Source organism: Balaenoptera borealis (assembly GCF_965194805.1).
Source record: "Balaenoptera borealis genome assembly, chromosome: 2".
Taxonomy (NCBI): Eukaryota; Metazoa; Chordata; class Mammalia; order Artiodactyla; family Balaenopteridae; genus Balaenoptera; species Balaenoptera borealis.
This window is the reverse complement of record NC_138867.1, coordinates 162,228,333-162,245,046: the sequence shown is the minus strand read 5'-3', so window position 1 is coordinate 162,245,046 and position 16,714 is coordinate 162,228,333. Positions and strand designations below refer to the sequence as shown.

The 16,714-nt window shown below is 42.7% G+C and overlaps 1 long non-coding RNA gene across 1 annotated transcript in view; it reads left to right on the top strand.

Moving 5' to 3' along the window:
• The first annotated feature begins 8,739 nt into the window (after window positions 1-8,739).
• The window catches only part of LOC309623782, a 47,998-nt gene continuing 40,023 nt past the window's right edge, over window positions 8,740-16,714 (top strand). Inside the window, exon 1 of the long non-coding RNA XR_014241635.1 lies at window positions 8,740-14,838. This is a non-coding gene — a long non-coding RNA (uncharacterized lncRNA). The remainder of the gene's footprint in view (window positions 14,839-16,714) is intronic.

Here is a 16,714-nt window from a genome sequence, read left to right as displayed (position 1 = left end):
GAAACAGCACACACTCTGTGTCAATGGTATGTCCTCTTTCCCACTTTTCTAAATGGTAAATTATGTTTTTCCCTTCATTGCTTTATATCATGTGTGGCAGGCATGATGGGAAATGGCTACCAATGGTTCTGTTATTGATTTCTACCTTCATTTCACTGTAGCTAAAGAAGATACTTTGTATGATGTCAATTTCTTAAAAATGTATTGGTACTTGTATTGTGGCCTAACATATGGTCTATCCTGGAGAATGTTCCACATGTACTTGAGAAAAATGTGTATTCTGCTGTTGTTGAGTGGAGTGATCTATATATGGCTGTCAGGTTTAGTTGGTTAAGTGTTATTCAGTCCCCCTACCTCTCTACTGATCTTCTGTCTAGATGTGGTATCCATTATTGAAAGCAAGGTATTGATCTCCAACTATTATTTTAGAGCTATCTATTTCTTCCTTCAATTCTGTCAATGTTTGCTTCACATATTTGGGGGTTGTTTGGTACATATATGTTTATAGTTGTTATATCTTCTTGATAGATTGAACTTGTTATCAACATATAGTGGCCTCCTTTTCCTCTTGTGAGAGTTTTTGATGTAAAGTTTATTTTGTGTGATATTAACATAGCCATCCCAGATCTATCTTCCTTCCTTCCTTCCTTCCTTCCTTTCTTTTTTTTTTTTTAAAACCCAACCTGAGAAGGTTTATGCTAGCCACGGAATTTCATTTTTTTTTTTTTAAAGGAACTCCTTTATTTATTTATTTATTTTTGGCTGTGTTGGGTCCTCATTTCTGTGCGAGGGCTTTCTCCAGTCGCGGCAAGTGGGGGCCACTCTTCATTGTGGTGCGCAGGTCTCTCACTATCGTGGCCTCTCTTGTTGCGGAGCACAGGCTCCAGACGTGCAGTCTCAGTAGTTGTGGTTCACGGGCCTAGTTGCTCCGCGGCATGTGGGATCTTCCCAGACCAGGGCTCAAACCCGTGTCCCCTGCATTGGCAGGCAGATTCTCAACAACTGCGCCACCAGGGAAGCCCCCTCCTTTCTTTTTTTCTCTCTCTTTCTTTCTTTTTTGTTACTATTTGCATGGGATATTTTATTCTATGCTTTAACTTTCAACCAACTTGCGTCTTTTGATATCAAGTGAGTTTTTTGCGGACAGCATATACTTGGATTATGGTTTTTTTGGTTTTGGTTTGTTTTGTTTTTTTAATTAATTTTAATTAATTCATTATTATTATGGATTATGGTTTTTTTTTAAAACTCCATTCTGCCAATGTTTATCTTTTTATTGGAAAGCTTAATCCACTTACTTTTTCAAAAATTACTGATGAGGAAGAACTTAATTCTGTCTGTTTCCTGCTTGTTTCCTGTATGTCTTATACATTTTTTGCCCCTCATTTACTCCATTACTGACTTCTTCTGTGCTTAGCCAATTTTCTCGTAGTGAACTCTTGATTCCCTTTTCATTTCTTTTTGCATGTAGTCTATTGATATTTTCTTTGTGGTTATCAAGAAGATTACATTTACCATTCTAAAGTTAAAACAATGTAATTTGAATTGAAACCAACTTCAATAGCACACAGAAACTCTGTTCCTCTACAGTTCCAGTCCTCCTCTTTACATTATTGTTGTCACTAATTACACCTTTATACTTTGTGAGCCCAATAACATGGATTTATGATTATTTTATGCATTTGTTTTTTCAATCATGTAAGAAATAAAAAGTAGAGTTACAAGCCAATAACACAATACTGGCTTTAGTATTTGCCCATGTATTTATCTTTACTGGAGATTTCTATTTCTTTATACAGCTTTGAGTTGCTGTCTAGTGTCCTTTCATTTCAACCTGAAGGTTCAATTTAGCATTTCTCATAGGGCAGTGGTAGGAAGTTGTAAAACAAACGCCCTCAGCCTTTGTTCATCTGGGAATGTGTTAATTTCTCCCAAAGTTTTGAAACCAGTTTAGCCAGATATAGAATTCTTGGTGGACAATTTTTTTCTTTCAGCACTTTAAGTATGTCTGGCCTCTTGGTTCCCATGGTTTCAGATAGGAAATTAACTATTAATCTTTTTGAGGATCCCTTCTTTGTAACAAATTTCTTTTGTCTTTCTCCTTTGGAAGAAAAGATTCTTTCTCTGTCTTTTGGCTTCTGAGAGTTTGATTATACTGTTTCTTGTTGTGGGGGTTCTTTGAGTTTCTCTAAGTCCTGAAATCAGCCAAAGATTTACAGCAACCAAACACATACTGAACCAGGGAAGAGGCAATTTGAAAATGGCAGGAAAGCTTTGTGGCATTTTTACTTGCCTTTGCCCCATCCACTGTTAGTGTAGTGATGGTCTTAAAGTGGTGGAGTCTTAATGCAATGATCGTCTTAAAATAGCAGCAGACCATTCCTAGTATGGGACCCTCAATCCTGGTTCAGGAAGGAGCAGAAGAGACCATACTCTCAGATTATTATGTGTATCTGTTCTAACCTGTCTGAGAGCTACCTGAAGGACTGACACAAGATGCTTATCTTTGTCTTACCTAACTTGGAACACAGTCTGGAAAAGCAGCAGTCATTGCTCAAAAAAGTGCAAGGTGAACTAACAAAGCACAGATGGCTGGGGCAGAAGACTGTGCATTGAAATACAATAGACCACATAAGATCCAGGAGCAAAAGTTGGGGGAGATTCTTTGGGAAATTAGAACATACAAAAAGTACACATGTGTCCAGAGAAATTAAGAAAGCCACATGCACACTCAAGATAAGATGCATGTTCTGAAAACACCAGAGGAGTCTCTAAGCTTCTACCATGGGCTGAGCCCTGAACTCAATGCAGGTCAGCTAAATGTTGAAGGAGTGATCCAGCAATCTGCACAATGGGGAGAGGTGTGTGGTTTTGAGTGTGCATGTGGATGTGCTTACGTATATTTGTTTTTGTTTGTTTTAGGTGCAAGAATTCAAGGAAATCTCTGTCAAAACATTAGCTAAACATGAACTAAAGGAACAGAGACTTCAGTGCCTACATACGTTAAGGAATACAGTCATTGCAAAAATAGTTTGGAAAGGTTCCTAAACAAACAGACTACTACAGCCTTCAACAATCAAAAGCCCAGAAAACCCTGGGAAAGTGGGAGAATCTGATTTCCATAGACACCACATTATAATATTCGAAAGCCAAATTTTCAACCAAAAAAAATCACAAGGTATACAAAGACATGGACAAGTATGGTCCATTTAAGAAAACAAATTAATTGATGGAACTATCCCTAAGGAAGCCCAGACTTTCCTCCATTGCATATTCTTGCCTCCTTTGTCATAGATTCATTGACCATAAGTGCATGGGTTTCTTTCTGGGCTCTCTATTCTGTTCCAGTGATCGATGTTTTTGTGCCAGTACCATACTGTTTTGATTACTGTAGGTTTGTAGCACAGTCTGAAGCCAGGGAGCATGATTCCTCCAGTTGTGTTCTTCTTTCTCAAGACTGTTTTAGCTATTCAGGATCTTTTGTGTTTCCATACAAAGTTTAAAATTATTTGTTCTAGGTCTGTGGAAAATGCCCTTGATATTTTGATACAGACTGCATTGAATCCGTAGATTTCCTTGGGTATGATGGTCACTTTAACAATATTAATTCTTCCAATCCATGACCATGGTATATCTTTCCAGCTGTTTGTGTCATCTTTAATTTCTTTTATCAGTGTTGTATAGTTTCCTGGGTACAGGTCTTTTACCTCCTTAGGCAGGTTTATTCTTATGTATTTTATTCTGTTTTATGTGATTGTAAATGGGATTGTTTCCTTAATTTCTCTTTCTGATAGTTCATTGTTAGTGTATAGAAATACAATAGATTTCTATATATTAATTTTGTATCCTGCAAATTTACCAAGTTCATTTTTGAGCTCTAATAGTTTTTTGATGGTGTCTTTAGGATTTTCTATGTATCATGCCATCTGCAAAGAGTGATAGTTTTACTTTTTCCTTTCCATTTTGGAGTCCTTTTATTTATTTATTTTTTCTTGTCTGATTGCTGTGGCTAGGACTTCCAAAACTACGTTCAGTAAAAGTGGTGAGAGTGGGCACCCTTGTCTTGTTCCTGATCTTAGGGGAAATGCTTTCAGCTTTTCACCATTGAGTATGTTAGCTATGGGCTTGTCATATATGGCCTTTATTATGTTGAGGTATGTTCCCTCTATGCCCACTTTCTGGAGAGTTTTTACCATGAATGGATATTGAATTTTTTTCAAAAGCTTTTTCTGCATCTATTGAGATGATCATTAAATGGTTCATTTGTGTCCCTTAATGCATTTAAAAATTTTAATCACATACAGGTTACACATTTTTAATGTAAATTCCCAAGTATTTTAACTTTACTCTTACTATATTTTCATAATATCTTCCAACTAATTTTTAATTATACAAAAATATTTAGCTTGGTATATTAATTATATACCAGACATCTTTATGCATTTAAAATTTTGTAGTACTTGTAACTTTATTTTGTAAGAATACAATTATATATCACACACACATAATAATAGTTGTACTTCCTTTCCCTCAAAATTCATACTTGTCTCTTTCATATAGTTGTATAAGCTACTGTCTCCAGAACGATGTTAAATAAAAATGGTTACAATAGATATACTTATTTTGCTTTTTACTTTAATGGAAATGCTTGTTGTATATTAAGCCTCACACTAGCCTTTGTGCTGATATCTATATATGGATACACACAAGTATGTACATAAAGTTTCATATTTGGGAGAATAAAATCAGGTCAGATTAAAATAACTTTGATAATTGTTTAAAGTGCCAAACTGTATTTATTCTTTTATTTCTTTAATACATTGTTCCTGAACGCTGTCTTTTGAATTGTTTCAAAAGATTAACATATTTTTTTTACTGTTATTATTTTAAAAAGGGAAATTACTATTATCTTTGGCCTGCAAAGTTCCTTTCAAGCAATCATTTTAAGAGGAGCTACTTTATAATTCATAAGGAAGGAACCATAATTTACTTTGTAGCAGTGTACTTCAATCAAGGAGAATTTACCTAAAATGTAGTAAACAGCCCAGCAAACTTCTATAAATACATTATCAAGAAGTCATGCATTGTTCTCCTGTGACAGGCTGAAATTCCATGTACTGAGAACTGCTTTGTATCCAGCACTCTGCTGATGAATTCAGATACATTAGCTCATGTAATAATCCTCCTAACATTGTTTTAAGATAGGCTTTGATACACCTTTTAAAGTTATGGGAACTAAACCTCAGGCAAGGTTGCTTGCTCTGATAGAAAAGGGCATAACTGAGAATCGACACCAGATCATCTGATTCCTAATTCAGCTCTTGCCAGGTTCAAAACAACATGCCAAATATCGGTCAATTAGTTACAGCTTTTTTTCAACCTGCTCTGAGAGTGGCCATTATGTCAGACCAACAGACGTGTCATTCCTTCTATAAGCATTTATTGAGCACCCACTTTCTTGCACAGAGATCTCCTGGTGGACGAGGTGCTCTGTCATCCTGCACGTCTGCTCACGTGGAAAAGGGGCACGTTGTAGGGCTTGGGAGAGCCAGTCACACCAGGGTTCAGAGGAGGAGGTCACTCAAGGGGAAGTATGCAGACCTGGGATTCTGGAGGGTGCTTCAAAGGTTGAAGATGCAGTTGGAGGCCATGAAAGGGAGGGATACAGCAGACTGCAAAAGATGGTGCAGACATCATGTATCATAATGTACAAATAGTAGGGTTTTTGTCCTATTACATTTTTAAAAATGTTCTAATATTAAAAATTAGTGAATTTAATGGCGAGGACAGCAAGAAGAAAAAGGAGAGGCTGAAGAAAAAGCATCTGTTAGAAGCTAGAGATTGGCTTAGAGTCATAACTGATAGCTAAACTAAAATATAAAGAAAGGAAAGGAAGATAATTTCCAGAAGCCACACACAAATACAATTTGGAAGGTATAAGATATTGGGATGCCATACATTCCATTTCTTCACCTTCAGGGAGAATTACACTCACACTATTCCAATAAGATAAAAGATCATGACTATAGACTGAATTGTGTCTCCCTAAAATTTATATGTTGAAGTCCCAATTTCCAACGTGACTATAGGTGATAGGGCCTTTTTGGAAATAATGAAAGCGAAATGAGGTCATGGGGTAGGGCCCTGATCTGATACGATTCGTGCCCTTATAAGAAGAGACAGCAGACAGCTCTGCCTCTTTGCCACAGGGGGACACAGTGAGTAGATGGCCATCTGCAAATCAGGAAGAGAACCTCCCCAGAACTCGATCCTGCCAGAACTTGATCTGGGACTTGTAGCCTCCAGAACTGTGACATAATGAATGACTGTTTTTAAGCCACCCAGTCTATGGTATTTTCTTTCGGCAGCCCAAGCTGACTAATACAAACACATTCTATTTTAGGATAGTTCCCTAAAACTCCAACTCCTCACTAACCCTTCTTAGCATCAACGGCCTTGACACCGATCAGATGAAAATAAAGTAAAAGGTTAGCAATGACGTGAGGGGGTCCTTCCAGGATGACCTAAGAAAGTCTTTTACCCAGAGGTGATTTTAGGCAGCGTTAGGAGCCCCTCCAAACCTGGTGAAGAGATCTGAGGAAATAAATGGAAAAGTTGAAAGTAGCTTTGTGTGTGTTGTCGCCTGTGTGCACAGGAACTTACAAAGATGTGATGGCGAGGAGGCGTTCCTAATCTTTAAATGTAAAGTTAAGAAAGGAAATCATTTCCCCCTATAAACATACAATGCGTTACTCCAGGAAATGAAAGTTCATCTTAAACGAGCCAAAGGTTTAAGCCAGTGATACAGTTCACTCACCCCCTCGTTCTTTCTTCAACCCATATTCATGGAGCCCTGGTGGGTACCAGGTGCTGTGCTCTTAGAGTCCCCACCTCCCATCATTGGTACGTATTGAACAGTAAACATTCTTTTCGTTGATCTCGGTTTTTAAAATATTCTATTGGTCAGGGCTCTTTGATACACTTTTCTTGATGACCACCTCCCGCCCCCCCACCTCTCAAGACCTTCAGTATCAGGGTGAAGAGTCCAGCAGAATTTTCCCACTTTTGGAGAAGCTCTGCATGTACTTCATAACCTCAGGAAGTATTTTCTTAATCAGTCAAGATGGAGAATCCCAGCTGGGCCTTTCTGTGCAACTGATTATTAGCTTTATTCAAACATTCACTTACAAATCTGCCACATGTGTGCTCTTATTCTCACAGACCAGGTCATTGCACTGCGCCCGTTACAAGGGCAGAAGGACCACATTTCCTTAGCCCAATGCTGCTCCCAATGGAGCCAAGAGGGAAGGACCAAGAAAAGAACACCCGTTCATAGAAGCTGTCGGTCTCAGAAGCCCAGCAGTGCCTTGAAAGTTGGCAAAAAAAAGATTAAAGGCCACTTCTAGTCACAGCAGTGCTATTGCTGCAGATACATTGGCATATTTATCCTCTTCCAGCCCTTCAGTAGCCTGGGCTATGGAGATTGTCTTAAGGAGCTTGTGTCGATTTCCAAGCTTTCCTCTGGAAGCTTAGCCCTTCTTAAGTGTTCCTTAATAGCTAAAAAGCAGAGCTGGATTCTGAAACTCCGTCACTCAGACATTTTGTATCGATAAAACTGATGTTAAGAAGATTTAAGCTGAAATGCTGGCTCCATCATTCTTTTCTTCCTCTCTGTCACCCAGCACCCTCAGACATTCATGCTACAGGCTTCAAAATGGGACTGATGTTAATGAATTTCAGCACCAAGGAGTCATTTGCTGAGGTTACCTGAGAATAACCCCCCAAACCAACTCCTGAGAAAAATCAAGACAATGTTCCATAGACCCACCTACTCTTCCTTTATGTCACTCTGCCCTCACAAACAACTTGTAGCCTCAAATCTTTTAAAATTGAACATCTGCTCTTCTTTTCTTCTCTAGACAATCTAGGCAAAGGGGTGGGATTTTATTTATTCCATTTGGTGAGATTTTCATATCTCCTTTGCTTGAAATGGCTCAATGGTCAGTATAGTTAAACTTACAAGAGGAAAATGACAGTTTTATGAATATTTATCAAGAGGGTCTAATATTGAAAATTGAAAAAGAAAACAGGGGCCATAAGAAAAGGAAAGAGAGAGAGCAAGAAAGAGGAAGGAGGGGAAAGGAGGAGGGGATCAGAAAAGATAAATCACTGGAATTTAGAAATCAGAAAAAGGTCTGAGGGAACATGGCAGCCCTCCTTCAGGGAGACGTTCATTTAAACCATTTCAACAAGAGGAGAGGGTCTTCCTGTTTCTTAAGGTCCCTGGAAGAGCTGCACCGTCTCCAGTCCATATGCCAAGACTGTCGCTTCATCTGTCCCATGCCTTCTGCCCTGGTCTCTGCGGGAATCGACAATGACTCGTCATGCCCTACTCTTCCCACGTGTAAAGGGACTTTGTTTAAAATAGACCTGATTGTCATACAATCATGAAATGAAGTTAAAAAAAAAAGTACCTGCTTCCATTAATAAGCCAGTGGTAAATAGAACCATCTCTCATGGAGGAGAAAGGAGACAATTTTGGTGGGGGCTGGTGGCTAGCGGGACGCTGAGGGTATCTTATTGGCTCCCCTTTGAAAAAAGCTGTCCAGAGCCTTTGTCAAGACAGAGGATAAAAGGCTCAGAGCTCTACCAGCAGACCAACGGGGGTCCTGGTGGGGAGAAACCAAGGGAAGTTGGTATTTTGGGAGTTTTTGCAAAGAAAATGAAGACCCATCTTCTGGAGAGTAGCTCAGAATAGATGTCCAGGTGATGGGGAGAAACCCTCCAGCAGTCTGAGCATGAGGGGATTCAAGAGTCTTTATTTAAGTCTAAAGAACACTAGACACTTAGTTAACCAAAGCCCACAATTGTTATGTGTAATTAATTTCTATTTACATTTTTTTGTCTCAGACTTTGAGATAACACAGCTTATTAAGGTGACTTCTAAGACAGAAGGGGAAGATGACTAGTATACAGTAACCCTTGGGGAATAAGTTTCCCTTGGGAGCTGCCTTTTCTAGACACGTGATGCTCTCCTAAGAGAGAGTACTGATGAACATAATTCCTTAACAATTTGGGGGGATTGCTATACCAGCTCTTTACTTCTGTGGCATTGCAATGGAAACTGCTGGTTATGTCACAGCAATTGGAAAGGTGTGCAGCCCAAGTCCAGCCTGAAGACATTCTTAGTGCCAGCCAATCCCAAACATAGAATGCAGAGGATTGTGCAAAAACACTAATTTGCTTTTTCCATCAGACACCTTTCAGTGCTAACGGTGACCATGTTGGATGAGAGCCCAGGAGTTCCATCCCTCATCTTCCTCTTCAGTTCCAACTCCCCGCAGTTTTTCTGCCCCTGCCTTCCCCCCAGGATCTTCTCTTCATTGCAAAGGAGGCAAATATGCTTGATAGAAAGTACTCCCTTCAAATACGTCTTCATGACAGACCAGTGTTTCCTTGTTAATGTTTATCACTTTTCCTCGGTAACTTAAATGCATTCTTAGGCTAAAAGAAACCTCTCTGGCCTTACCCAGCCTCCCTTCTTGCTGGAGGAAGAACAAGGGAGTAGAAGGAGGGAAAATCCGGTCCTGATGTCACTGTGATGCTTTCAGCTCTTTGCTTTCCCCGGATGCTAAGTGTGATATGCATTTGGATGGCCAAAGAGGCCGAGATGGGATGCTACACTCTCCCCTGAACGTTTTGAACAGGTCGGGATGACCCTTGTGCTAGATGTTACCAGATGTCCATTTCTTCCAGCTGTGAAAGAAGTTGATCTGTCCACGTTGTCATCAACTGTTCATTGTTGGGATTTCTAAGTGTTTGGCCGGCACTGTCCTAACTGCTGTGGGTATCACTGTGGATTTGGGGGTGACATGGGGGTGGTGTTAAGGCTACCAAATAAACATAACATGTAGTAGCAGATATGAAAATGGCCATATGGAAACAATAATGAAAATACAAACAAGAATGTAACTAATTTTAACTTGTGTGGTGCAGGGTAAAATTGAAGCGTCCTGGCAGACAGGAGAAGTGATGGAAGGAGAGCTGCGTCTGGACCTTGGAGGAGTGCTGCGATCTCACAGGAGAAGCAGGTGCGAGGGAGACCCTGGGGCAGCCACCGGGAGGCCAGGAGGCTGGAGTGAGCATGCTCAGAGAGGCTGTGGTGGGATCGTGGTCCGTCAGGATGAGGGTGGAGGAAGTTACACAGGTGGGATGGGGCCAGGTTTCACCTGACTCTGAAAGCCAGGCAGAAGGCAGACTAGAAACTTGAGGCTTGTGTTTCTCAAACCCCAGGCTACTCATAAATATGCAGCATCTTCCTGGAAACTCAGTGTTATACAAATATTTGGGGCAACTCATTCTTTAACTCATGTACTAAAACAAACGTTCTGGAGTAGAATACAAAATTGGCGTGACTTTCGTAATAAAATATGCATTTTTGAAGCCATTTTGGTTTATGGCAGGTCCCTTGCATGACACTGTCACACCCCCAGGGACTCTTCTCCATATGGGGTGTATCACGGGACAGTTTGAGAATTTCCTTAAGCAATAGGAAATGAGACCTCACTGCCCAAGGCTTTGCTCTGTGCCTGGAGCATCTTTTCTGCCCCTGTGAGCATCTTCTGGTCCCACTCCAAGAGCTGATCTGACATCTGGGCTAATAGAGCAGAGTGACTGTGTGTCCCACGAATATTCGCCAATGCCAAGATGTGGTCCCTTAATATCAAGTACTAGGACATCTGTACGGTCCTTTGTAGGTTGATTTGCCATCATACTCTCCACAGCCCTAGAAATAATAATATTACCCTGATTTACAAATGAGAGAATGATGTGCGGCAGGTTTTGTAAACAAGTTGGATGGGTACTTTCGAGAAGACTGTATGTCAGGACATGGGTCCTGGCAGGCAGGGGGCCCCAGAGTCATATTCACGTGTGCAGCCCTTTGATCTGGAAGGTGCCTTCTGTCACGGTCATCCGCCAGCTTCATGGAAGGCAGCCGCCCTTCCTCATTCAGTTCTCCAGTGTCTGTCAGCTGGTGCATTGCTGGACAAGAATTCATGACAGCGTTCAGCCCCATGTTTCTTATGAAGAATTTAACTGAAGCAAACAGAATTTAGGTGGGCAATTTAGTCTTGGAGATTGCTGTCTGTCCATCTGTCTGTTTCTGTCTTTTTCTCTCTCTCTTTCAGGTTATTGACAATATCATCATGATTTGAAACCCCCAGAATCACCTGCTTTTATTTAGCAGGGTATTGTAAATAGTAAACTACTGTCTTCAAAGCTCAGGAAGCCCTGTCTATTTTAATACCAACTTTCTGAAGGCTCATTAGTAATTAATGAAATCATTAAGAATGGTTCACAGTGACTGACACCTTCCTGGCAACCACAATCTCCTCTTGTACTTAGAGGAAATGCCACTGGCTCCACAGGTTTGATTTGGGGAGTGGAGTGGGTAGCTGTAGGGGGCAGGAATCAGATTACATAAAGTTTCACAACAGCCATCAGCCAGAACAGAAAGCTGTGCGTGTGTTCCTCCAAGTTCCTCTACTTCGGAAGCTGTGCCTTCATCCATCCAATGCTGGTTTTCAGAAATCTTGCTAATATCATGTTTTCCAAGACAGTACCGTGTGGCTCAACTCAATTAGCAAAGATGTAAGGTTGAAAGTCACCCTCTCTTTTTTCTGTTGTTGTTTTTTCTCCCATTTTCACACATTTCCTTTTCTCTTGGCATTGCCTAGATTTATTCTCCTCTTTTCCCTTTTAGGAACAGAATTTGGCATAAATAAATAACTGACAAAATGGTATAAGCAGGAGGGTAAACACAGGGTTTCTCCAGCCTCCGCTGCAGGTCGGGGTAATTTGTTGCAGCAGGTGGTTACCCACAAGAAGGACGGGCGCTCCAACGGCTGCTGTTTAATTTGTATTTTTATAAAGCAACCCACAGCCTTCCCTTAATTGCTGACAATGGAACGCCAACCCCCTCCAAAGCCTTTCAGGTCACTAATGCACTGAAATTGTTAAATTGAAACGGACTACTTTAGCCAGGGCACTGGCCACAAGGTGGAATTCGGTACATTTCATACCTCAGTGCATTTAAATGGTATGGAGCTGATATTTAATACAAATGCAAGCACCAGTGGAGTCCGCATACTTAATCTGCCTTCTCCAACTCTCAGAATTAAGCAGTTGATCTATGGGACACAAAGGGATCATCCTTCTCTCAAAGAGAATATTTTATGACCAGGCAGTTTATTTATTTATTTATTTGAAATTTATTTATTTATTTTTTATACAGCTGGGTCTTATTAGTTATCTATTTTATACATAGTAGTGTATGTATGTCAATCCCAATCTCCCAATTCATCCCACCACCACCAGGCAGTTTAAAAGGCACTGACATAAACAACTGTTTACAGCTCTCTCTCTCTCTCTTTCATCTTCAAAAGGCAAAAAGTACATGTAAGGACTTGCTGTTTGGCAGACAAAGCATTTTAGAAAGTCACTTGAAATGCTTTCCTTTTCCTTTGAGGATGACTGAATCTTTGATAGGTGCTCAAGAGAGTTCTTATAATTTAGTTTATTTCTCTTATTTTTTCTTAAGGGGGAGAAGTGGGATAGTGTGAAGGCACAGAGCTGAAGCCTGCATTTTTTTATTTTTTCATTTTACCTTCATTTATTTCTTCCATTTATTTCTCGCTCTCTGCTTTCTTGTGGAAGTGGAAATCTTACGGCTTAAATCATAAAAGTATTATTTATGGCTTTTACTCCATGACTGAACGTGCCAGATTTTCTGGGACAGGGTCAATTTCAAAGGAACAGCTAAGGTTAATTTCATCCTTGGGGCTTTGTAAGAATTTCACCTAGACAAAGGAAGGAAATAAAAAACAAATACTTTGCTACACCCCTTGTCCTATTTTTTGACTCCTAGTAGAGGGTCACTCTCCTTTTAGCCATGCTGATATTTGGAAAGCCACTATGGAAATGACTTAATTTTTGAGGTATATGTCTCATAAATAAAATGTGTGTCCCTCATCTTCTCATTTCCTTCCAGCGCTCGAGGGAGTAAAAAGACATGGAGTGAAGAGCTGCCTCATTTTCCAGAGAGAATAGGGGCACTGAGAGCTAGGAGGGACGGCGGTAGCTGTCACAGTCCTGAATTTTTACCTCCTGGAATCCAAGATGTGCCCCTTCCCCACCCCACCAGCTGGATTAGTGATCACAGTGGAATAATGATGCCAGGAGGCTCAGAGGTACACTCTATGTTTTGAATTGGGTTTTATTAGTCAGCCCACTTATTGAGTGCTATGTGCTGTCACTAGAGTTATAAAGATATACATGATACCAGCTCTGCCCCTACAGAGCTTGCAATGTGTTTAGGGAAACCAGGCATATCCCCATGAAGCAGAAGCTCACTGAACAAGGCAGCAGGAACTTTTGCCTCCAAGGATGCAGATGGTGATAAAGATTGCAATTGTCTGAGGCTACAGGGGACGAACTGGAACCATAGCCTGTGCTCAGAGACATGCGGATCCCAGAAGGAAAAGGGTGAAAGGCGAGTTCTAACTAATCTGAAATTTGATATTCCAAGAGCTTCCTTTAAAAGGCCCTTTTAAAATTCTTTCCCTTCCTCTTAAAAAATTCAGCTATCAAATGTTGTCCGCTATCAAATGATGTCCTTTCCATACAGTGAAAAATATACACTAAGGAAAGAAAAAGGGTAAGACTCATGCTCTATGATTCCTTGTTGAACAAGGAAAAGCATTTGGACTGTTCTCACCCCGTGATGAGTTTCTTTTCCTCTCCTTCCTTGCTTTGGTTGATGATGTGAGTCTAAGCAATTCACTGAAGCCACGTGAGAACAAGCAAAAGTCAGGGTCCAAGCAGAATTATTAGCTTGGGGAATGCCTGTCTCTCTGGACCTCCCTGTGAGACCAGTGAGGATTTCCAGACTTTCGCAGACTTTAAAATCAGCTCTCCTGAGACCGAATAAGGTGCAAAAGGAAACTGTCTTCTCAGGTTGGGTGGACCATGAGGGAAAGAACGGATGGATAAATCCAGAGAAGGTGCATAATCTGTCCTCCCAAACAATCTAAAATGACCTTCACATGCCCTCCAGGGTGGCCCCGGGAAATACATCACTAGATTCCTCCAGGCTTTACCTTGCTCTGCTTCCCAGAGCCTGTGTTACACAGGCAGAAACACCACCGTCATATTTCTCCCTGCCCTCAGGAACATTCACCAGTTGGGGGAAAAATAAAGCCAGAAAATTGTTGCTATGGGCTCTGTTTTGTGGAAGTTAAAATGCTGGTGCAGGAATCTGATCGCTTGATAGCTCCCTCTCTCTCTCCATCTCTCTCTCTCTCTCTCTCTCCCTTCCTCCCTCTCTCCCTCCCTCTCTCTCTCACCCTCCACCCTTTCTCGGCTCTCCCTCTCTCCCACCCCCACTTTTTCTACTCTCCCCTCTTCCCTCCACTGGACTCCCAGGGCCGCTCCCACACCGCGTTGGAGGAGAGCCTTACAGGTTGTCAATGAAACCTGGAATTATTTCCTTTGATGGCTCAGGTAATAGTAGGAGCCAAGGCAATGAGTGACGTCGTCTGAAACCAATGCAGTCCTGCCCGGGACCCGGGAGCCAATCGCAGGAGCAGAGGGCGGGGCGTCAGCGCCAGCAGAAAATTGCTAAGTGCCTCGCTAGCACAGTTGGTCCGAGCCGCCGAAAGGTCTGGTCGCAGAGACGGGGACGCGTAATCCTCAGCGTGCTCCATCCCGACAGCAGCCCTCCACGGCTCGGCAGGGCAGCGAGCCTCTGGGCACCGGCCCCTCTGCTCCACGGAGAAGGTACTCCTGCTGCATCCCGGCGGGGCTGCTCTTGCGTTTCCGTCCTCAGCGGCTTGCAGTTTAGCCTCTGTAGAGGGGTTGCAGAAAGAAAAGTTTAAGGGAGGAAATGTGACAACGGAGGGAAATCACCGTGTTTTGTTGCGAGGAAAACAAGCTGACGGTTTGGGAAACTTCTGTGCTGTCTAGAACTGGATTGGTTTACTACTCTCTCAATTAGCCGCGCTCAGGTCTGTGGAAATAGGTCTGGTCTTGGGCTAGGGTGCCTGCCTGTTCGGGTGTAGATTTGGATTTGTTGGGTGAAGGGGGTTGAACCCTGGATGTGCTGCTTCCTGGCGGACGCATTGCTGGGAGGCTGATTCTGGGAAGCGTGATGGGTTGGTTGGGTTTTCCACCATAGGGTCTGCCCCCTTGACTTTATCCTGACCTGCTGTCCCCCAACTCTTGTGACCTTCAGTTTGAGTCCTTCCTCAAACTTCTGTCTCCTTCCTCGCCCCTCCCGCTTGCCGACTCTGTCTGCGCTCATTTAATGTGGTGGAAGGAGACATTTCCTGGGGTGTGGGCGACTGTCCTGTTTGACCTGATGCGCGTCTGCCTGTCACATAACTTGGTGAGAAAGCAACAAAACGGTTCCCAGAGGAAAAGCCGTCACTCCACTGATTAGCTCCCGAAAACTCTGGAAGACTGTCCGGGCTTGGTGTGTACTGAAATAAAGGGGATGGAGTGAAATTGCAGCCCGTGTGAAGGTTACACCCTCACCAGGGACAGGCCGTAGGGTGCTAAGGAAGCCCGAGGCTCTGGGTGCATGGGGGGCTGAGGGGCTGCTGGCACCACCATCCCTGCTGCCTGTGATGACTGTTCTTCAAGTGAAGGGCTGGCCACGGCAGGAGGCTGGGCCAGGCTTGTAGCATCCTTGTTCCTTTCTGAACAGTTAGGACCACAAGGGCCCTGCTTGCTCTGAGTCCCACCTGTGGTCCTGAGGAGAAGCCCTTCTCCCCACGTTCTGCCACCCGGGAGGTATTAGGTCAGTGGGCCTCCTAGGAAGCAGGGTCCCCATGGGAGAAGGTGATGTGCTTGGTCTTAAACTTCCTTCCTGCTTTGGTGCAGGCAGCTCCTATTTGAATGTTCCACAGCACTTGGCCAGGTGTGTCCTCCCACCTGCTGGGTCCTCAGAAGCAGCTGGTCCAGGACTGATCTTCCACATCCCTGAGTCCCTCTGAATTCTAGCCTAGACCCGAAGCTGGCAAGTTCGGTTCCCAGTCCTGGCAGGATGGGGATGTGCTGGGAGGACTCCTCCAGGACACCTGGTCCCCAGGACACCCTTCCCGCCGAGGTGTAGATGCCTCCATTCTCCGGCTCCACAAATCACATTCACTCTTTAATTCTTGTTTTCTTTAACCTCCACAAGGGCTTCTCCTCCGCCTCCTTTACACAGCTATTTCGGGTGGGAGATGTTATTGCCGAAGCTCTACTCACAATGCTTAAAAAAAAACTGGCTGCCCGACTTTTGTTTTTCTTGGTCAGGATACAGTCAGCTTTCTCCTCTGCACATGTTGCCTGGCTGTAAACAAAACAAGCTTGCAACCCCGCAGAAGAGAATGCCTTTGTGTTTGGGAGGCTGGAGTGGAGGCTGAACTTGTCTTGCCTGTTGGGGCATCTTTGGCCCAAGACCTTCTCCTCTGTGGTCTGTCTGGGGCAGGTGACCCCCAGAGAGCCCACGAGAGAAGACATCCAGCAGGTGGGAGATTTTGAAAAGGGGCACCTTGGTTTTCATGAAGGCAGTGATAACACGAGAACATGCTTTGGAGTTGGAGGGGTATCTAGAACCGGGGACAGGTAGCAAAATCGTGGGTCCCTCCCACCGATGCCGATCTGCTAG